This window comes from Rana temporaria, chromosome 4, assembly GCF_905171775.1.
Source record: "Rana temporaria chromosome 4, aRanTem1.1, whole genome shotgun sequence".
NCBI lineage: Eukaryota > Metazoa > Chordata > Amphibia > Anura > Ranidae > Rana > Rana temporaria.
In genome coordinates this window covers 421376595-421400372 of record NC_053492.1, presented here as the reverse complement: position 1 = coordinate 421400372, position 23778 = coordinate 421376595, and the positions used below count along the sequence as shown (strand labels likewise).

Genomic DNA, 23778 nt, shown 5'->3' with positions numbered 1-23778 from the left:
GGATGCGACCGTCGGAAGACTGTCAATCAAGAAGGAACGCCCAGCCCCGAAGGACCATACCGGAAGCGGCGGAGAAGATCGCTCTCTACAACGGTAAGTAAAGCTTCGATTTTAAAACAACTAGCCGATTCCCCCTAGACACAACGAGCATCAATCTAAGGGTAACAATTTTTTGGAGGGGGAACTACCGCTTTAAGAACTCCCAGGAAATCAGCTTAAAGGACAGGAAGTGCTGATAGAGGGTGTGAAGGAGTTTGGGAGTAAACCTGTCTGCAGAAGCTGTGCATTGCTGGGAAGGACTGGAAGTTCTATAAGGCGGAGTGATATCAACTGCACTCCGCCTCTTATCCCTGCTAGTATTATCCAGAGCGGTTACTACCCCAAAACTGCACCCTTTTTAGCTATAGTGGCCAGGGGTGTACACCTGTTGTAGCTGCTGTAGGAATTATATGCCCTTTCACGCTTGGCAGGTATAGCAAGCCAAGCGTGACCTATTCAAGTGTATGAGGCAACTCTGCACGCGCCCTGCAATCTTGTACAGTTCAGCGACCAAGGGATTAAAGTGGGGGGTTAGGAGGTGTTGCATCGCCTCCTCACCACCTGCTTTAACATGTTGGACCCCACACAAGTATGTAGTTGCCGGGGGCACTTGCAGAGTGCCTTATTTACTTGAATAGGTTGCGTTTGGCGGGCGGTAGTGCCCACTGAAAGTGATAGGGGGCCATATTCTGAGAGAAGTTACGATGGAGTATCTCAGGATACTCCATCGTATCTCCCTTTTTTGGCCCGTGTATCTATGCGGACTGATTCTTAGAATCATTTTCGCATAGATACACTTAAGATCCGCCATGTGTAAGTCATTACACTGTCGGATCTTAAATGTAAGTACGCCGCCCGCCGCTAGATGGCATGTACGTGAAGGACTCATTTGCTTATGCAAATGAGCCATGCTACGCGATTCCCGAACGATTTCTCGTCGCTAACGTCGTTTGCGTAAGCGGAAACTTACTCCTGCTATATGAGGAGAAGTTTCCGCAAGTCCCACGTAGGCCATGTTACGGATGGCGTCGGGTCCGCGTCGTGTTTTTTCCGTCGGCTACGTAGTTTCCGTAAGTCGTTCTTGAATATGACGTCATTGACATTTTACGCCGAGAACTGGAGAATGCGCACTGGGCTTTTTTAAGCCTGGCGCATGCGCAGTTACTTAGAATCGGGGGCGCGCTTAATTTGAATAGAAGCCGCCCCCTTGGAGATACGCGTGGCTACGCCGGGGCATTTACACTCCGCCGCCCCAAACTACGGAGCAAGTGTTTGGGGAATACAGCACTTGCTCCTGTAGGTTGGGGCGGCGGAGTGTAAATGCCTTACGCGCAGCCCGCGGACATTTAGCCAGAATATGGGCCAGGGAGTATAATTCCTGCTGCAGCATGTGTATACCCTAGGCTTTTGCAGCTGAAGGGGGTACAGCTTGAGGGCAGTAAAACTGCGGCTCAACTGCAGGATTTTACTGCCCTCCGACCGTACGTGTGAATGAGCCCTAAAGGCTCCGCCACCAAATCCAACTAAGGGCTCATTCACAAGTGTAGCAGAAACTGTTGCTCCACTGAAAAGCAATCCAGGTATGTTTTACAGCTGGTGAGGTGGTGGTTACGATGCGGTGGTACAACAATTCTAGGCTTAAATCAGGTGGTGAGTGGACGATATTGCACCCCTGTGATCTCTGACTTCTCCCATGTTGTTGGGTAGATCTCCTGGTCTCTAAGGTTGTCTACTCCTGCCGTCTAGATAGTCCAATAGATTATAAAGTGTAGCGTTCCAAATTCCACAATAACTGATAGCAGAGTTTTACACCCAGCTGCCCATAGAGCTGACAGGGGTCTTCTCCTGTGCACCTTCAGTTTCTGCCTGGTGGACAGATGTCAAAACACTGCCGACTTCACACCGTGTGAAAGGGGCCCAAAACATACATCATTGAGTTTTCCATAAAAAAAAAAAGTTTATTACAATAAACATTTAGAAATGGTCATGGTTTCATAGGCAAATTGATCGCTCATCGGTCTCCATATATCACTCTCTATATGACTAATACAGATTGAGTGTACTTCCTCGAACGCCTGGGAATGCGTCAACAGCTGCCAAAACCTGAATTTGAACCAGGGCCCTTTAGATCTTCAATCTAACGCTCTCCCAACTGAGCTATTTTGGCAAGTTAAGGGGCATATATTTTATTAATTAGACATTTAGCTGGATTCAAGTAGGGCGCTGCATCTTTAAGGCGGCGTAGCGTATCGTATTTACGCTACGCTGCCTTAAGTCAGCCTTTAAGGCGGCGGCGTAGCGTAAATGGGGCCGGCGTAAGCGCGCCTAATTCAAATGAGGATGAGGGGGCGTGTTTTATGTTAATGGGGGGCGACCAGACGTGATTAACGTTTTTTACGAACAGCGAATGCGCCATCCGTGTACATATCCCAGTGTGCATTGCTCCAAAGTACGCCGCATGGACGTATTGGTTTCGACGTGAACGTAAATTACGTCCAGCCCATTCACGGACGACTTACGCAAACAACGTAAAATTTTCAAATTTCGATGCGGGAACTACGGCCATACTTAACATTGGGTACGCCACCTAGGGGGCAGCTTTAACTTTACGCAGCGCATCTCTTACGGAAAAGGCGTATCTTTACTGCGACGGGCGCACGTAAGTTCGTGAATCGGCGTATCTAGGCATTTACATATTCTACGCCGAACTCAACGGAAGCGCCACCTAGCGGCCAGCCTAAATATTGCACCCTAAGATACGACGGCGCAGGCTGTCGTATCTTAGCTAGGTTTAAGTGTATCTCAGTTTGAGAATACACTTAAACTTACGACGGCGCAGATTCAGAGTTACGTCGGCGTATCTCTTTCTGAATCTAGCTAATTGAGTTTGCTTAGAGGTGGGATATTGTGGATTTTTGAGCGCTGTACTTTATTCATTTGTTTCATGAACTTGGCAATACATTTCTGGGTGCTTTCCTCTGCCGAAGGAGCTGCAGGTGCTGCATACAAGAAGGAAGGAAAACAATTATTTGATCCCCTGCTGATTTTGTATGTTTGCCCCACTGACAAAAAAATGATCAGTCTATAATTGTAATAGTTTATTTTATCCGTGAGAGACAGAATAACAACAAAAAATATCCAGAAAAACGCATTTCAAAAAAGTTATAAATTAATTTTAATTTAATGAGTGAAATAAGTATTTTATCCCCTATCACTAAGCAATAATTCTGGCTCCAGGTGTCTTCTATAAGGTAACGAGCTGAGATTAGGAGCACTCTTTTAAAGGGAGTGCTCCTAATCTCAGCTTGTTACCTGTATAAAAGACACCTGTCCACAGATTCCAATCTCTTCACCATGGCCAAGTGCTGTCCAAGGATGTCAGGGACAAGACTGTAGACCTACACAAGGCTGAAATGGGCTACAAGACCATGGCCAAGCAGCTTGGTGAGAGGGTGACAACAGTTGGTGCAATTATTTGCAAATGGAAAAAAAATCAAAATAACTGTCAATCTCCCTCGATTTGGGGCTCCATGCAAGATCTCACCTTGTAGAGTTTCAATGATCATGAGAACGGTGAGGAATCAGCCCAGAACTACACAGAAGAATCTTGTCAATGATCTCAAGGAAGCTGGGACCATAGGGCCAAATTCAGGTACAATTGCGCCCGTGTAACGTAAGCCGTTTACGTTACACCGCCGCAAGTTTTCAATTTAGTGCCCGATCCACAAAGCACTTACCTGGAAACTTGCGGCGGTGTATCGTAAACACGTCCGGCGCAAGGCGGTCCAAATCGAATGATGCGGGGTACCATTTAAATTAGGCGCGCTCCCGCGCCGGACGTACTGCGATGCTCCGTTCTCGAATGTCCCGACGTGCTTTGCGCGAAATTACGACGCGCCGACGTGTTGAGAATCGCGACGTGCGTAACGTACTTACACGGGGAAAACAAAAAAATTCAAATGCGACGCGGGAGAAGACCGGCATACTTTAACATGGTGGAGTAATTTTACACCATGTTAATAGCAGCCCTATCTTTGCGATGGGAATCTAAGACTGCGCCGATGTAACGACAGGAAAAACCTTTGTGGATCGCCGTAACTGCTAATTTGCATACCCGACGCTGGGTTTACGACGCAAACTCCCCCCAGCGGCGGACGCGGGTACTGCATCCTAAGATCCGACAGTGTAAAACAATTACACCTGTCGGATCTTAGGGATATCTATGCGTAACTGATTCTATGAATCAGTCGCATAGATACTCTGAGAGATACTCCGTCGTATCTCCTTTGTGAATCTGGCCCATAGTCACCAGAAAACAATTGGTAACACACTATACCGTGAAGGACTGAAATCCTGCAGAGCATGCTCAAGTAAGCACATGTACAGGCCCATATGATGTTTGCTAATGAACATCTGAATGGTTCAGAGAAGAACTGGGTGAAAGTGTTGTGGTCAGATGAGACCAAAATCTATCTTTGTCATAAACTCAACTCGCCGTGTATGTAGGAGGAGGAATGCTACCTATGAGTCCAAGAACACCATCCCACCGGCAAACATGGAGGTGGAAGCATTATGCTTTGGGGGTGTTTTTTCTGCCAATTGGACAGGACAGCTTCACCGCATCAAAGGGACGATGGACAGGGCCAGGTACCATCAAATCCTGGCTGAGAAACTCCTCTCAGCCATGGCATTAAAAATGGGTCATGGATGGGTATTCTAGCATGACAATGACCCAAAGCACACGGCCAGGGCAACAAAGGAGTGGCTCAAGAAGAAGCACATTAAGGTCCGAAGTATTTTCCCAACACAAGGAGGCATTGGTGTTTATATAAGTGTGGCTCACTTGTATGACAGGCCTGCATGGTGCATCTTGAGCAGGAAAGCACCCAGAAATGTACATTAGGTGCATAAAATGCCTATAAAAAGCTGTGTAAATGAACCCTAAAATGTACATATGTATAGTATGTATAGTTTTCTTTTTTCAATTTAAGAGGGGTCAGAACCTCAGTCTGGTTTTACTTCTATCCAAAGCTCTGTTAAAGAAGTTACTTCACACCGGAGACTACATTATACCACGGCTGCTGATTTGCATTGCGAACGAGAGTGATGCTGATACATCATAAATGATGCATCGCACTGTTACATTTTTCTTTTTTTAACTTTATTCAAATGTCACAAAGTGACATTTCATAGATCTTTATTCAAAAAATAAAAGTAAAAAAGAATTGCATGCCCTACTTTTTTGAGCATGTGGGAACTTAACTCGGGACAAATCGTTCTGTCTATGCCTTAGGACTGCATTGGTCAAGGATTCTTAGTGCAACTCGATGCATGTAGTGTGAACAGTTAATGCCCCTCGTGTCCAAAAAAGCGTCCCTCTGGCCATCTGTGGGCGGCCCGCAGGCTATTGGGCACCATAAAGAAAGCAAAGTGGCAGCAGGCATCCAGGTCCTGGAATGCGCTGTGTACTGTACTCCAGGACCCAAGACTGAATGAGAGAGAGACTATGCTGAGTTATCTCTGCCCACAGTACAAGCAAAATCCCAACCTGGGGAGAGAGAGAGAGCGGTGCGGAAGCGTGTGATGGGGGGGGGGGGGGTTAAGTTTCACTGCCAATCCACAAACCAGGGGGAGGGGGGGGTGGCATTTACTGCCAATCCACAATGCAGACGTGGGGGTTAAATTACTGCCACTAACCACCAGTGCAGGGAAGGTTACATTGCATTGCCACTAACAATTGTGGGGTGGGGGGTTAATTGTATTGACACCTTGGGCTATTAATGCACTAATTCACACCAATGCTGGGGGTGATGAGGTACAAAAATGCGCTGCTATTGCTGGCCCTCTGAAGGTGTCGAGGGCAGCACTTGAGGCCCCCTGTAATTTTCTGGTTGCCCAGTACTGTTCTGTGCCCTTAAATAATTTTGCAGTGTCAATGTGTTCCCCAGACAGGAAGTGAGGATAAATATGTAAGAGGGGCATGGACGGGCAGACATATCTGATCAGAATAGCGTTTCATCCTCTGTATTGTGACCATCAACACCAGGATAGAAAAGTTAAGGGAAGTCCAAAATTTTACGTGTAGCGCCTGTGTACTTTTGTACAGGTGCTATATTTAAATTTAGTGGGAGAATGAGAGAGTTATGTTGCTCTCATTCTTTAAATTTTTGTTAATTTGGCTGTTGCCAAATCTGGATTGTCTTGTGGGTCAGTCTACGTTCCAGGGATGCAGTCTCATCTCTGGGCGGCAGGTGGCGCCAGAGGGGTCCAGGCGGAGCCGCTTCTTCCCAGCAATCAATTGGAGGAGTTTTCCCTCGCGGGCATGCTGGGGAGGGGGTATTTCTGTGGCGGAGGCCGTGGTTCGGGGTTCTTCGAGGGTTCCTGGTTCCAGGTGCGGCACCCACCTTTAGGGTGTGCGCACATCACGGGCCCCATCACTATGGCCTACCAGGCCGGGGTCGCGTGCTACGCGGAGTTCCTGGCTGTCACATCTCGCCAGGGCACGCCGCACTTGAGGGAAGGGACTGTGAAAAAAAATGTGACAGACCACTCCCATCGCACGGGAGTGGTCTGAGTTGAATGGGCGGGCCATCAGCTCTCCATAGAACATCGTATCCAGACTGCCTCCAAGCAGCGTGAGTGTTCTCCCTGTCCCTGCTGCTCTGTGAGCTGGTTCGCCCCCTCCACCTCTTACATCTCTCACTGCAAGTCGTGAGATCTTATCTCTCCTCACATCCCTCATCTCTCGTTGCCACCCCCACCCCCCCTCACCTGTCCCTCAGTCATGAGGGGTCCGGCTGGAGATACATATTTTTAAGCTGAGCCAGAGAAGTTACTGCAAGCAAGTTCACCAAGAGGTCAGATGCAGGGGGGGGGGGGGGGACTGTGGAGGGAGTTGGAGCATTCTAAAGTCCAGCCTGGACACTGACATGGCTGGGGGGGCTTCTATACATTGAGGGGGCTGAGATTTCCCTGGACTCCCCCCTGTACTGGGAACATCCCATATGTGAGGAAGTGACAGGAACCCAGCATGAGAAAGGGGGAGTCCTGGACATGCTGGGACTTGTAGTGACTGTGTGGCTATCCCTAATTCAGTGCCACAAGAGGTTCAGATGAATGTAGAAATAACATAAGGAACACCTATAACAGAGATCATTAGCACACTACTGGGTTATATTACAACTAAGAACACCAGTGCTGCACATAATTACAAATGTGCAAACAAAGCAGAATAAACTGATAAAAATAAAAAATTCCTTATATACAGATCAAATTCATCAATAAAGTTCAAGTGAATGTGCACATAACAAATACATACAATAAGACAACCTTAACCCTACTGAATATTGCAACCAAAAGCACCAGTGCTGTAAAAATCAAAGGTCTTGATGTGAGGTCTGAGGTGAGCTGTTAGTACATAAGGAGTGATCACACCGTCATATCTGCATTTCTATCACCGCTGGGATCTGTTTGATGTATTTATTTGCTTGGACACATTGATGTGGGATTGTGAAACACAAAAAAGGACACTTTATTGAGGAACTTTATTATCCTATGAAATATATTTGGTTTATCTATTTATTCACCATATTTGCGCATATTTAGATGTTTTACAGCACTGGTGCATTTGGTTGCAGTACCCAGCAGGGGCATCTTATTTGGATATTGCTACTACATGAACTTTATCTGCATGTGGAATTATCTTGCTTTGTTTGCACAATTTTCTATATTTGCAGCACTGGTGCTTTTGGTGCAATATCCAGTAGGGTACTATTGATTTTTATGTCTTACTATATTTATTTGTTATTTGCGCATTGATCATCTATATAGAAAAAGGTATGTCCCGCTAGCATTTTAAAAAACAAACGCCGATTCTCATTCTACTAAATAGCCTAAATGCAATGATATTTTTTTTTTTTTTTAGGTGAACCTCCACTTTAAGCAGCGCACATAGCAAAACATGGCCTATCATGAAAGGGGGGGGGGGGGGTAAATCTTCCCGAGGTCCAATTTTTTGCCCAGAGTTTATTTATACTTCAGGCAGTCTGTAATTGGCCTGTACAGGTACCATTGTACCCCCGGCTATGTCAGCACCTCTGTCATATGGAAAACTCCATACAGAGGATCACTCATGTTATGTGACACCCCAGGTTTATTGCCTGAAGTATAAATAAACTCTGGGCAAAAAAAAATCACGGTTTAAACCACGTGACCGTCTGGAAGATTTACCCCCCCACCTCCATGACAGGCCATTTTTTGCGATGTGCACTGCATAACTTAAGCTGACAACTGCGCGGTCATGCGACGCTGTACACAAATAAAATTTGTATTTTTTTTTGTTTTAACAAAAGACCAAATTTGAAAAAAAAGAAATAAAAAAAATTTACTTTCTGCTATATAACATATCCAATTTTTTTTTAAAGTTTTTTTCATAAATTTAGGCCAGGGGTCTCCAAGCTTTCTAAACAAAGGGCTGGTTTATTGTGCTTCAGGCTTCAGGAGGGCCAGACTGTGGCCATTTGGAGTACAAAATGTTCTGATGTCAGTGGGGAAAAAACAATGCTCCATCTTTGGTGTCAATGGGATAATGGTTGCCCCATAATCGGTGTTGTCAGGAGAAATTGTGTCCCATCATTGGTGTCATTGAGAGAAATTGTGTCACATCATTGGAGTCATTGGGAGAAATTGTGCCCCATTATCGGTGTCATTGGATGAATTGTGCCCCATCATTGGTGGCAGTAGGAGGGAATTGTACCCAAGGGCTGGAATAAAAGCAAGCTAAGGGCCACATCTGGCCCCCTGGCCACAGTTTTGGAGACCTCTGATTTAGGGCAATGTTGTTGGTACAAATATCCTAATAAGTGTCTACAAACTATGGGATATATTTATGAATGTTTTTTTTCTAGTAATGGCGGAGATCAGCGACTTATAGCAGGGCTGCGATATTGTGACTGACAATCTGATACTTTGTGAGAACCAGTGACACTATACAGTGATCACCTGTACTAATGACACTGGCTGGGCAAGGGGTTAATCATCTAGAGCAGGGTCTCCAAACGTATTAAACGAAGGGCCAGTTTACTGTCCTTCAAGACTTTAGGGGGCCGGGCTGTGGCCACTGGAAATAGCAAAAATGTTCCGGGTATCAGCAGGAGTAAACAATGCCACATTTTTTGGGTGTCATAAGAGGAGGAATTGTGCCCCTTTTGGGTGTTATTAGAAGGAAATTGTCCCCCCTTGTTGGTGTCATTAGGAGGAATTGTGCCCCATTGTTGGTGTCATTAGGAGGAATTGTGCCCCATTGTTGGTGTCATTAGGAGGAATTGTGCCCCATTGTTGCTGTCATTAGGAGGAATTGTGCCCCATTGTTGCTGTCATTAGGAGGAATTGTGCCCCATTTTTTTATGTCAGAAGATGAAATATTGCCCCAAGAGACAGATAAAAGCAAGAAAAGGGCCATATCTGGCCCCTGGGCCGCAGTTTGGAGACCCCCTGATCTAAGGCAATTAAAGGCTTAACTGTTATTTGAGCGTTATTCGAGCGTTATTGAGGCGTTATTCAAGCGAAGCCTCATCTGCAATCCCAATGTGCTGGTAAAGCACCGCTAAGACCCTAACGTTTTAGGACGTTTTTGCAGTGCCTCAGTGTGAAAGGGTAAGGCATTTTTACAGCACTTTCAATTCATTTCAATGGAGAGGGGCGTTTTTGGAGCGTTTTTTTTCAGTGCCCAAAAGCTGCTCCAAAGATGCAGCTTGCAGATCCAGTAGTGAAAGGTCCATTGAGACGCACTTAAATTGCTTGTATGTTTATTAAAAGAAAATATATGTTACAAATATTTTTTTTCTCTTGTGTATGTTTAGGTGACATGGGGGGGTGGGGGGCCCAGCAAGATTAGCTTGCACAGGGCGCCTGAAACACCTAAGGCCGGCCCCTGGCTTCCTGCACATATATGTGGCAGAATGGCACGCTGGGCACAAGCACGTACCTGGTACGTCTCTTTTAAGTGCCCAGCCGTGGGTCGTAGGGCGCAGTGAGGCGGGGACTCCGCCGGACCAGATCGCCACTGGAGCCCCGCGTTCGGTTCCCCGGAGCAGAATGAACTAGGAGAAGCTGTGTGGTAAACACAGCTTCCCTGTTCTTCACTGTGGCGCTGTCATTGATCGTGTGTTCCCTGATATGGGGAAACACAATCAATGACATCACACGTCCAGCCCCGCCCCCCTACAGTTAAAAACGCATATGAGGTCACTCCTTAACCCCTTCAGCGCCCCCTAGTTGGTTAACTCCCAAACTGCAATTGTCATTTTCACAGTAAACAATGCATTTTTATAGAATTTTTTTGCTGGTGAAAATGACAATTGTCCCAAAAATGTGTCAAAATTGTCCGATGTGTCCGCCATAATGTTGCGGATCACGAAAAAAACGCTGATCGGCCGCCATTAGTAGTAAAAAATAAATAATTAATAAAAATGCAATAAAACTATCCCCCTATTTTGTTAAAAACTATACATTTTGCCCAAACCAATCGATATATGCTTATTGCGATTTTTTTTTTTACCAAAAATAGGTAGAAGAATACGTATCGCCTAAACTGAGGAAAACATTTTTTTTTTATATAATTTTGGGGGATATTTATTATAGCAAAAAGGAAAAAATATTGTTTTTTTTTTCAAAATTGTGGCTCTATTTTTGTTATAGCGCAAAAAATAAAAAACCGCAGAGGTGATCAAATACCACCAAAAGAAAGCTCTATTTGTGGGAAAAAAAGGACATCAATTTTGTTTGGGAGCCACGTGGCACGACTGCGCAATTATCAGTTAAAGCGACGCAGTGCCGAATCACAAAAACTGCCCAGGTCCTTTACCTGCATTTTGGTCCGGGTCTTAAGTGGTTAAAGGTACGTTTATTACCGAAATTAAAGTGTATATATGGGCATATCTGTTTTGCAGTGGTTACTGGGCTGCTTTCAAACTAATCCGCACGTGCAGCGCAGTGGACCTGAAGGTTACCTGCACTGAGCCATAGACTTGTGGGTTTGGTGCGCTTTCAGAAATTGCACCACACATGCAGGATATAATAGAAGTCTATGGCAAAGTGCAGCTAACCTGCAGGAAAATCACAGGTGCATCAGTGTGAAAGCAGCCTTGGGACCCAATCAGACCCTCCATTCACCTCTATGTCCATTTACCCCCGCTTATCTCCAATCCGATTCGCTAAAAGAAAAACAGAAGGGGATCCATCCCATTCTGTCTGGGCAGATTGAATTGGAGGGCCCATAGAATAGTGTGGGCTGTGTCCATGTCTGTTCAGCAATGCAGCTTTGACACAGACCTGTCATCCGCCCATTCCACTCATTTTGGCCCGCCGCCGGTTACCAAGTCGCTTCAGTGGCCCTCACACTTCAAAAGGTTGGGCACCCCTGCTGTACATCATTTAATTGACATATGGTGCCAAAGTGGGGCAGACAGACACAGTTAGGGGAGAGCCACAGACTCAAGTCTGGTCAGTGATCTGCACTATGCCATATGAATGAATGAATGAATGACTTGTATAGCCGTACTCATGCGAACTGAATCGACTCTGGGGGCGCTTTTTCAGCCAGTGTCTGCTTGGCTGGTGCGGTCATTTTACCCCGTAGGATCGTGACACGCTTGGGACACACAGTCATACACACAGATATACATATATATAATTGCCATAGAATTGAAGATACAGTGCCTTGAAAAAGTAGTCATACCCCTTGACATTTTTCACATTTTGTCATGTTACAAACAAATATGTAAACGTATTTTATGTGATAGATCAACACAGAGTGGCACATGTGACAGACTCACCGGGACAGAGGCTTTTGGAGGGGACTGAATGCTAGCCTTCTTGCCTACTGACTATGGGGCCCTGGCATTTGAGGGATCTACAGGCATGTAGGAAGATATTCTGATATGTAATACAATAAGACATTATTAACCGGTTAAGCCCCGGACCTTTAGGCAGCTAAATGCCCAGGCCAGGTTTTGCGATTCGGTCAATTTAACAGACAATTGCGCGGTCGTGCGACGTGGCTCCCAAACAAAATTGACGTCCTTTTTTTCCCCACAAATAGAGCTTTCTTTTGGTGGTATTTGATCACCTCTGCGGTTTTTATTTTTTGCGCTATAAACAAAAATAGAGCACCAAATTTGAAAAAAAATCAATATTTTTACTTTTGCTATAATAAATATCCCACAAAAACATATATACATTTTTTTCCCTCAGTTAGGCCGATACGTATTCTTCTACCTATTTTTGGTAAAAAAAATCGCAATAAGCGTTTATCGATTGGTTTGCGCTAATTTTATAGCGTTTACAAAATAGGGGATAGTTTTATGAATTTTTTTTTTTTTCCTAGCTAATGGCGGCGATCAGCGATTTTTTTCGTTGACTGCGACATTATGGCGGACATTTTGACACATTTTGTGGACCATTGTCATTTTCACAGCAAAAAATGCATTTAAATTGCATTGTTTATTGTGAAAATGACAGTTGCAGTTTGGGAGTTAACCACAGGGGGCGCTGAAGGAGTTAGGGTTCACCTAGTGTGTGTTTACAACTGTAGGGGGGTGTGGCTGTAGGTCTGAGTCATCGATCGTGTCTCCCTATAAAAAGGGATGACACGACTCGAATGCAGCCGCCACAGTGAAGCACGGGGAAGCCGTGTTTACATACGGCTCCTCCCCGTTCTTCAGCTCCGGGAGCGATCGCGAGGGGGCGGCTAGAAACGAATAGCCCTGCACGTCCACATTTCGGTCCCCGCGGGTTTCCGACCGCCGCATGTACCGGGGGGGGTCCCAATCAGACCCCTCGACCCGCGGAAAGGCAGGGACTTACATGTACGCCCATATGCCTGTACATGCCATTCTGTGGATGTATATGTATATGTGGCGGGCGTTTAAACCGGTTAAGGAGGCCATGATGGTCTCTGCATGCTTGGGACTCATATAGCAGATGTATGTAAAGGAATGCTGATTAATGAGATCTAGAAAGCCCTGGGTCTCCTGTTCTCCTGTCTACAAGTGTGGCTTCTAATGCCGCATACACACGGTCATTTTTTGTGATGAATAAAAACGTAATTTTTTAGCATGAAAAAAAAACAATGTTTTTCAAACTTCATTTTAAAAACGACGTTTGCCTACACACCATCGTTTTTTCAAAATGCTCTAGCAAAGCGCGGTTACGTTCAGCACGTACGACGGCACTCTGTTCCATTCAAGCCTTGCGTCATAACTTGCTTCTGAGCATGCGCGGGTTTTAAAAAACGTAGTTTTAGCCTACACACGGTCCTTTTTTATGACACAAAAAACAACGTTTTGAAAAACGACATAAAAAATAGAAGCATGCTCAAAAAAAATGTTGACGTGAAATTGAGAAGCGGGGGGCCTGCCGCAAATTGAGAAGTGGGGGGGGGGGCCCTTTACAAAAAAAAGAAGAAATAAAGAAAAATATATATAAAAAAAAAAGGGGGTAGCCATCCGGGGCCCTGGGGGACCTCTGGGCCCTTTAATAAAATAAAAAATAAACCTCTGGGCCCTTTAATAAAAAAATAAAAAATAAATAAATAACATTTATAAAAAAATCATAAAAAAAAAGGGAGGCTGCCATCCGGGGCCTGGGGCCTCTGGGCCTTTTAAAAAAAATAAAAAATATAAACAAAAAATAAAAAAATAAACATTTATAAAAATAAATAAAAAAGGGGGGGGGGGTTGCCCAATGGGGCACTGGGGACCTCTGAGCCCTTAAAGTGGAGTTTCCATCCCAATTTTTTTTTCATTATTGTGCTCATTAGACCTAAAAAAGTAAAAAAAAAAAACACTTTTTTGTACTCATCTGGAAATGCCTGTTGCTAAGCGGTCCTACGAAATCTGCCTTTGGAATCACCTAGGATTCTGACATAATCTCCCCTCTAATGCTCCTGGGAAATGTGTGTCATCATTTCCCAGGATGCAAGTGCGCTGTCCAATTATCATCCCCATCCAAGACTACAGGACAAGTAAATGCATTTAGAGCTTCACAATGCCACAAGCAAAATGCCAATGGCTTGTAGACATACGTTTTATAAACTATCTTTTGTGAATATCTATGCGGAACGGACGGCGGCTTGTAAAATAGTAAGTGAACCGGATTTATATTATAAAAATGCAGGATGTAAGGACATACATTTAAAAAATGCTCAATTGTGGGTTGGACTAAACGACTATAATAACAAAAAATATATATATATAAAAAAAGAAAATTTCTTTAAAAAAAAAAAGGGGTTGCCATCCGGGGACCCTGGAGACCGCTGGGCCCTTTAATAACAATAATAATATATATATATACCATACATAAAAAACATTTTTTTTTTAATAAAAAAGGGGGGTATGCCGGTCTGGGGCCCGTGGGGGCCTCCGGGGCCCCTGGGGACCTCCGGACCCCTAAAAAAATAAATAAAAAAAAAAATTTTTTTTTTTTTTTTAAAGGGGCCCCCTATTGGACGGGGCCCATGGGCTTGAGCCCAGTCAAGCCCAATGGTAAGTCCGGCCCTAGTTGTCAGCGTTTGGAATATCTGATATCTATATTCAGGACTAGGAGGCAAGCGGTATATGACGAAAGCCTGAAGCGGAGTGTGGGGACATTTTGTTACATGCACATAATTGTTAAGTAGAAGGAAAATGATAAATGGTTTACAACATACAATAATCTGAAAAGTGTGGTGTGCATTTATATTCAGACCCCTTAACTCTGAAACCCCTAACTAAAAAATCTAGTGGAACCAATTGTCTTCAGAAGTCACCTAAATAGTAAACACAGAGTCCCTCTGTGTTATTTAATTTCAGTATAAATACTGCTGTTCTGTGAAGCACCTCAGAGGTAGGTTGAAGAACCTTAGTGAACAAACAGCATCATGAAGGCCAAGGAACACACCAGACAGGTCAGGGATAAAGTTGTGGAGAAGTTTTAAAGCAGGGTTAGGTTATAAAAAAATATCCTAAGCTTTGAACATCTCACAAAAGCACAGCTCAATCCATCATCTGAAATGGAAAGAGTATGGCCACAACTGCAACCTACAAGTCCTGGCCGTCTACCTAAACTGACAGGCCAGGCAAGTAGAGCATTAATCAGAGACGCAGCAAAGAGGCCCATGGTAATCTGGGAGGAGCTGCAGAGATCCACAGCTCAGGTGGGAGAATCTGTCCCAGGAACAACTATTAAGTTGTGTACTCTACAAATCTGGCCTTTATGAAAGAGTGGCAAGAAGAAAGCCATTGTTGAAGAAAGCCATCAAGACGTCTGTTTCCAGTTTGCGAGAAGCCATGGGGGGACACTGCAAACATGTGGAACGAAGGTGCTCTGGTCAGCGAGACCAAATTTAAACTCTTTTGGTCTAAAGCAAACGCTGTGTGTGGCAGAAAAGAATATTGCATATCACCCTGAACACACCGTCCCACTGTGAAACATGGTGGTGCAGCATCAGTTGTGGGGATGCTAATATCTATCAGCCAGGACAGGAAAGCTGTGTCATAGTGGATGGGGATGATGGATGGAGCCAATAACTGGGCATCTAGAAGGAAACTGTTAGAGTCAGCAAATGACTTGAGATTGGGGGCAGAGGTTCACCTTTCAACAGGGAACAACGACCCTAAACATACAGCCAGAGCTACAATGGAATGGTTTTAGATCAGGGGTCTCAACTTTTCAAACAAAGTGACATTTTTTCCTTTAGGAGGGCCAGAGATTGTGCCCAGTGGGGGCAGAAAGTATCCCGGGCCTGGCATCAGTGAGAATAAATATGGCCTCAGGGTTGGTGGTCAATAGGAGGAGGAGGAGTAGTGCCTTTTATTACTAAGAGGAATATTATCCCATCATTGGTATTGGTAGAAGAAAATAGTGCTCCATTGTTGGTGTCAGTGGGAGGAATAGGGCCTCATATTAGTGGGAGGAATAGTGGCCCAAGGGTCAGATAAAGGCTAGCCCTCGGGCCACAGTTTGGAGACCTCTGGTTTAGATCAAAGCATATTCATGTGTTAGAATGGCCCAGTCAAAGTCCAGACCTAAATCCAATGGAGAATCTGTGGCAAGACTTGAAAATTGCTTTTCACAGACGCTCTCCATCCAATCTCAGGCCCCGTACACACGTCCGAGAAACTCGACAGGCAAAACACATCGTTTTGCTCGTCGAGTTCCTTGTGAAGCCGCTGAGGATCTCGGCGAGCCAAATTTTCCCATTGCCCAACGAGGAAATAGAGAACATGCTCTCTATTTGGCTCGACGAGTTCCTCGACGGGTTTCTCAGCGAAAAGTGTACACACGACCGGTTTTCTCGGCAGAATACGTCTCCCATCGAGTTTGTTGCTGAATTCTGCCGAGAAACCCGGTCGTGTGTACGGGGCCTGACAGAGCTTGACCTATTTTGCAAAGAAAAATGGACAAAAATGTTTCTATATACAAATAGTTAACACAATTGGGAGCCTAGCCATGCCTACAGATTGAACCCAATAGGGGTAGGCTGGTACAGGCTACCAAATAATGTATTGTTATAAGAACAATCTTATGAACCAAGGTAACTCGGTTGGTTACTTAGGATTAATGTGACAATTTTAATCTATACTGTTAAGTTAATACTTTCAATAAAAATCTATTGTAAAAAAAAAAAATGTTATGGTTTTAACGTGACAAAATGTGGACAATGTCAAGGGGTATGAATACTTTATCAAGGCACTGTATGTTATGGAAGCTTAGAGAACCATACATTCCTATGTTAATTCTAGTCACTGACTGTATGATATACTGTATAGCATTTGATTTTGACCATAGTCTCATGGTTTTTACAAGCAGAAGAGTAGGAATCATACGTAGTAATAAATAAGTGTGTAAGGAAAGTGCAGCGCTAATAAATGAACAATATTACATTTGTGTGAAGAAATTAATATATGAAGTGACATTAAACTCAATAATTAGATGACATATAAATGTCCATGGATGAAACAATGTGAAAAAAAAGTCCTGTAAAGATGAACGTCTAGAACGTGTAAAAGTCAGTGGGCCAGATTCAGAACGGAGATACGACGGCGTATCTCCAGGATACGCCGTCGTATCTCTGAGTGTGCGTGGTCGTATCTATGCGCCTGATTCAGAGAATCAGTTACGCATAGATTTCCCTAAGATCCGACCGGCGTAAGTGCCTTACACCGTCGTATCTTAGGCTACATATTTACGCTGGCCGCTAGGTGGCGCTTCCGTATAGTTACGCGATGAATATGCTAATTAGGTATTTACGCCGATTCAGAAACGTACGTCCGGCCGGCGCATTTTTTTACTTTAGGCTTTTTTCGGCGTAAAGTTACCCCTGCTATATGAGGCGTAGCTAATGTTAAGTATGGACGTCATTCCCGCGTCGAGTTTTGAAAATTTTACATAGTTTGCGTAAGTCGTTCGCGAATAGGGCTGTACGTAAGTTACGCTCACGTCTAAAGCAATGACGACTTGCGGCGTAATTTCGAGCATGCGCCATTCGTAAAATACATCAAATACGTGGGGTCACAGTGGATTTACATAAAACACGCCCACATCATCCCCATTTGAATTAGGCGGGCTTACGCCGCCACACATAAGTTACGCCGCCGTAACTAAGGGCGCAAGTTCTTTCTGCATAGGGAACTTGCGCCCTAAGTTACGGTGGCGTACCGTATCTGACATACGTTACACCGTGCCGGCAGATACTGCAATGTATCTGAATCCGGCCCCATGAGTCGTGTAAAAGCCCACGATGAGTCCTGTCTAGAACGTGTAAAAGTCCAATAATTAGTGACAATTAATCAAATCAAAATTGTGCATCAAAATCTAGTGAACAACTTTGATAGAAGATCCACCACCAATAGCACAAGTCTCTTACCAGAGAGATTGAACTCAAGTAGGTGTACACCTATTGAGTCAATCTGGCTTTGTAATATGATGTACCAAAGATGAGTCAGGCTCACTATACGAACACGGCCTCCTGAGGGCTGATTTAAGATGATGGATGTCAAACTGTAATCAAAACCAACTCTCGGTCAAACCATTCAAATAAACAGAAGAAGGAAAAGGAAGGCACATAGTGTAATTCCGTAAAATGTAGCAAAATATTTGTAGCATTACGTCATATGACGTCCTATCATTAGAAGCTGCTATCAAAAAATGTCCGATGTGTCCGCTATAATGTCACAGTCCTGAAAAAAAAATCGCAGATTGCCGCCATTCCTAGTACAAAATAAATAAAAAAAAAATCATAATTATGTCCCCCTATTTTGTAGGCAATATAACAAACCAGTCATTATACGGTTATTGCGATTTTTTTTTTTTTAACAAAAATATGTAGAATAATACGTATCGGCCTAAACGGAGATAACATTTTTTTTTTTTTTTTTTTTTAATGGAATATTTATTATAGCAAAAAGTAAAAAATATTGTTTTTTTTTTTTTTTACAAAATTGTCGCTCTTTTTTTGTTTATAGCGCAAAAACTAAAAACCGCACAGGCGATCAAATACCACCAAAAGAAAGCTCTATTTGTGGGGAAAAAAGGACGTAAATTTTGTTTGGGAGCCACGTCGCACGACCGCGCAATTGTCAGTTAAAGTGACGCAGTGCCGGAAGCTAAAATTTAGTCTGGGCAGGAAGGGGGTGTATGTGCACAGTAGGCAAGTGGTTAAAGGGGACGTGTATATATACGCCCATTTGCGCACCCGCGCCATTCCGTCAAAGTAAAAACGTAATAGTCACCAAGTGCAGAAGTTTTTTTTACACAATCGACAAAGTCAGCGAGGCTCCGGATCGAGCATGCACAAGTGCCCCATAGCAGGCAAGGGGAGGAGCCAGGAGCACCGACGGGGGACCTGAGAAGAGGAGGATCAGGGCTGCTCTGTGAAAACCATTACGCAGAACAGATAAGTATAACACGTTTATTATTTTAATGAACAAATTGTAAAGCTTTGCAGTCACTTTAAGAAGCAAGAGATTTTAAAATTGAGAAGTTAACAATTATATTGGAGACTAGAGAAAGGCAGTTTGTGAGACTAGAAAAACACTTTTTCTGAATAAAGCAGATCCTCTAGCCCTGGATAACAGGAAAGAATTCCCTATATATTTTGTGAGGAGAATGTGTAGGAATATAACATTTATTAACCACTTAAGGACCGCCTCCTGCACATTTACGTCAGCAGAATGGCACGGCTGGGCACATGCACGTATAGGTACGTCCTTCGCTAGTACCCAGCCGCGGGTCGCGTGCCCGCGACCCGGTCCGAAGCTCCGTTCTTCACTGTGGCGGCGTCATCGATCGTGTGATCCCTTTTATAGGGATACACAATCGATGACGTCACACCTACACACACCCCCCTACCGTTGTAAACACACATGAGGTCACACATAACCCCATCAGCGCCCCCTGTGGTTAACTCCCAAACTGCAATTGTCATTTTCACAGTAAACAATGCATTTTAAATGCATTTTTTGCCGTGAAAATGACAATGGTCCCAAAAATGTGTCAAAATTGTCCGAAGTGTCCGCCATAATGTCGCAGTCACGAAAAAAAACGCTGATCGTTGCCATTAGTAGTAAAAATGTTTCATCTTAACTAGGAAAAGATATCAAGTTCTCAGGGTATTTTATATACATTTTTAACCACTTAAGACCCGGACCATAATGCAGCTAAAGGACCCTGCCAGGTTTTGCGATTCGGCACTGCGTCGCTTTAACTGACAATTGCGCGGTCGTGCGATCGTGGCTCCCAAACAAAATTGGCGTCCTTTTTTTCCACAAATAGAGCTTCTTTGGTGGTTATTGATCACCTCTGCGGTTTGTATTTTTTGCGCTATAGAACAAAAATAGGGCGTCAATTTTGAAAAAATGAATATTTTTTACTTATTGGCTGTACATAAATATCCCACCAAAAATATATCAAAAAAACAATTTTTCCTCAGTTAAGCCGATACATATTCTTCTACATATTTTTTCTTACAAAAAAATTTTGGGAATAAGCGTTTATTGGATTGGTTTGGCGCAAAAGTTATAGTGTCTACCAAAATAGGAGATAGTTTTATGGCATTTTAATTAATTATTTTTTTTTTTAACTAGTAATGGCGGCGATCAGCGATTTTTATCGGTACTGCAAGCTTATGGCAGACACTTTGGACAAATTTTGACAACATTTTTGGGACATTGGCATTTTTTTAGCGATCAGTGCTATAAAAAATGCATTGATTACTATAAAAAATGCCACTGGCAGGGAAGGGGTTTAACACTAGGGGGCGAGGAAGGGGGTTAATTATGTTCCCTGTGCGTGTTCTAACTGAAAGGGGGTCGCCCCTATTGGCTGCAATGCAAAATGATGTATAGCTACGTGATTTCGCGCAGCCGAGCCGTCCGCGTATAACTGCGGTGGCTGGTCGGCTAGTGGTTAAACATCCCTACACACACCAGAAGTAGAAGAAATTGCCATAGAGCCCCTTCCAGCCTTACAAATGTGGCCCTTTGCATCCAAGTGGTCCATGAAAGGATTAAATAAAAGAGGAAGCAAATTCAAATGTAAATATACCAATTTTTTATTGTGTGTTTTATGAAAGTATAATTATGGATATATACACATTTTTTCCTTTTCCAACTATATATACTCTGAATAAACCAAGAGTCCTTTGGTAAAATCAATTGGCCAGAAGTGAAGATCTAGTGATCTTCTCGCCCATTTGCTGACACACTTTTGAACAAGAGATTCCAAGCCTGCCCACCACGGCAGGTAGACTCTTCAAGGGGCAGGACCTACACTAACTACACTAAGCTAACCTACTGGATGCTAGTCATCATTTTCTAATGTTGGATGTATGTTGTAGTAGGCCTCTTCCTATAATCTGTGTGTGCGAATCTACTCTCTCCTAATTTGGTTGTCTGTCTGTGTGCATCTCTCTAAAGCATGGAGCGGTCAGTTTATGTACATCTGGACATCCTCTGTTAGTGTAGGTCAGTGCATGCCAGTCCAGTGTGTGTCAGTAAAGTAAAAGAAAACAAAGAAAGAGTCCTTCATTGTAACTTGTGGATGAACAACGAAGAAACCAAACGTGTGGCCACGTAGATCCTCATAGGCAAACAGTCATTCCTTCCAACTAAATATAGATGTGAATGCACTTACCGGAACCAATGGATCTACCTGTCAGCGACAAATTGTCGTTGAAGTGCATGAACCGCAAGATTGCCACGTATCGTTTCTAGCCATGGAAGCAGAGAACACGGGCATATGGTCATGTGGACGGGTGGACCAATACGTCCGCAAATTCGGGAATTTATGTATGCCCATGTTGAGGCAAAGGTCCAAAAAGATCTTAAATTTGGAAACCGTAAGTGGTTTCCATTCTCTGGCAAGGGTGAACTGGGGACAAATGGTGATGAAATGACCAGCATACAAATTAGTCTGGTCCACAATAGATCTATAGAGATTCTTCTGTGAAAAACAGCGAATAAAGATCAAGTGATGGAAAATTAGCTGTTTCCACCTGAATACCGGGTTGGCCAGTGATGGGTGGAAGTACAGGGTGCTGCAGCAGAAGTGGTGGGGACCCAATCAGGATTGGCGAATGCAGCAGGAAGGGCACTATGGGCACAATGGGCCTGTCTCTGTCTTCTTCTTGGTGGCAGCGGGACACTACTTGTGCTTGCCACCTCGCAAGATTGAACTGCACTTATGGGACCTCGCCACGGTCACCACGTGATACTGCAGTTGCTGGATGTACGACCAGGGTGTACTAGGCCGCTGGTGCTTGCCAATCTACCAGAAGGAATAGCGGCGCTAGTACTGGCTCTCTGCTCCATACGAGGGACCTGCGGTTTTTGCACCTCATCAACACCAGGAGATTGGGATCGGGGACGCCTGCCCTTAGCAGGACCTCACCTTCGTCGTCAGATCTATCTGACATGAAGCCGTTGTCTTCTACGGAGTTGTATTCTAAACCAATCTGACAGATGCGTGACCTCCTCTTCACTATCTGTCATGCTCAGAAACTCATTAGGCCTCTTTACTAGTGTACATTCGCTTTGCCATTTTGGCTCTAAATTTAGTGATACACTAGTAAGGATTCACAGGTAAAAAAAGCACCTGACCTGTCAGCAAATGTATAAAACGCTACCAAAAACAACTGTTAGCGCAGGGATCAGGCCTGTCTCTGCGAACGCTGCAGTTTATGTGTGTTGTGTTTTGTAAGTGACAGTGATCGATCGATACTGCACTTGGATGGGCTAGGCTGGGCTGGCTGGGCGGAGGGGCAAAACGCAGGTGCTAGCAGGTATCTGGGCTGATCCCACTAAGAATGTGTTTTTTGGAACCCTAAACTGCTGGGTACACTAGTATAGATCAGATCAGATATTGATCTGTTCAGATACTATACCACTAAGGGAGGTGTATGCTTTGTGTGTGGGTGTTAGCGTTACTGGCACTTGATATCATCCGCCGGGCGATCAGGGGGTTAAACCTTTATTGGGTTATATACAGCGGGTTGTCCTGATGCTATAAAAAGAAAACTAACCAACCAGCGTCACCCGTAACACTTATAACAGTGATCACTGTGAGAAAGGGTTAAATCTAGGGGCAATCAGGGGGTTAAAACTTTATTAGGTACTATATGGGGGAACCTGACGCTATATAAAAACCTGACAGGGAAACCTAAATTCCCGCTGTGTGCTGGGAGCCAAGTGTTCCCAGCACACAACTTTTGCCCGTGATGTGTGTGCAAATACTGTCTTTAGACAGGGTATCTGCACCCCCCTGAAAGGTGTCAAATGTGACACCGGAGGGGGGAGGGTGCCGATCAGCGCGACTTCATTTTTAGGGTGGAGATCCGCTTTAACCACTTGTCACCCAGGCCAATTCTGACATTTCTCTCATGTGCTATAAATAAATAAATAATGTGTAAAGATGAATCGAAGCAGAGTAATTAGATACCTAACATGTTCACACTTCAAAAATTGCACACGCCGTGGGAATGGCGCCAACTTCTGTACTTAAAAATCCCCTAAATTGTTTACTGGTTACTGTTTTGAGTTATAGGTCGAGGGCTAGAATAATTGCTCTTGGTCTCAGTGTTTGCGGCGACACCTCTCATGTGTGGTTTGAAACACCGTTTTAATATGTGACTTACATATGCATTAGCTTTTGCGTGCGAGACATGGGGACAGGGGCATTTAAAAAAATATAAAATGTTATTTCCCTATTACATGGAGGCAGACGTCCAATGTAATAGGAATATTGCAATGTTCGGTAATCTTTAAAGTGAGATATGGGGTCAATAAGACCCCACATCTCACCTCTAGGCTGAGACAGCTGAAATATAATAAAAAAAACGATCTCAGCTTCCCAGCCCGAGGCGGAAGCCCGTTTGTTTGAATGCAGAGGCGAGCTTGACGTTATAACATTGTGCCCGGCCTCCTAATGATCATAGAGACTCCGGCGACCACCTGGTCCGCCGTAAATCTCTATGGAAAACATCCAGGGCCGGCAAATCCGTTCTCCGACTCACCGATGGCAGCGGTGAGTCTGTAGAAGTACCAAGGGGGTGGCGGGAGGCCCCTCTCGCCGCCTGTAAGAAACGATCAACTGATTGACAAGCCGATATGATTGTCTTATGGGTAGGGAGCCTTTCAAACCCAGTGTGCCGCGGCACACTGGTGTGCCGTCGAGTTCTCAGGTGTGCCGGGGGGGTCAGTGGAG

General features: G+C 44.3%; 1 non-coding gene across 1 annotated transcript; it reads right to left on the bottom strand.

Annotated features, from left to right (window-relative positions):
• Positions 1–2133: 2133 nt before the first annotated feature.
• TRNAF-GAA lies at positions 2134–2206 on the bottom strand. The gene has a single exon. It is a non-coding gene; the product is annotated as a tRNA-Phe (tRNA).
• Positions 2207–23778: the final 21572 nt, after the last annotated feature.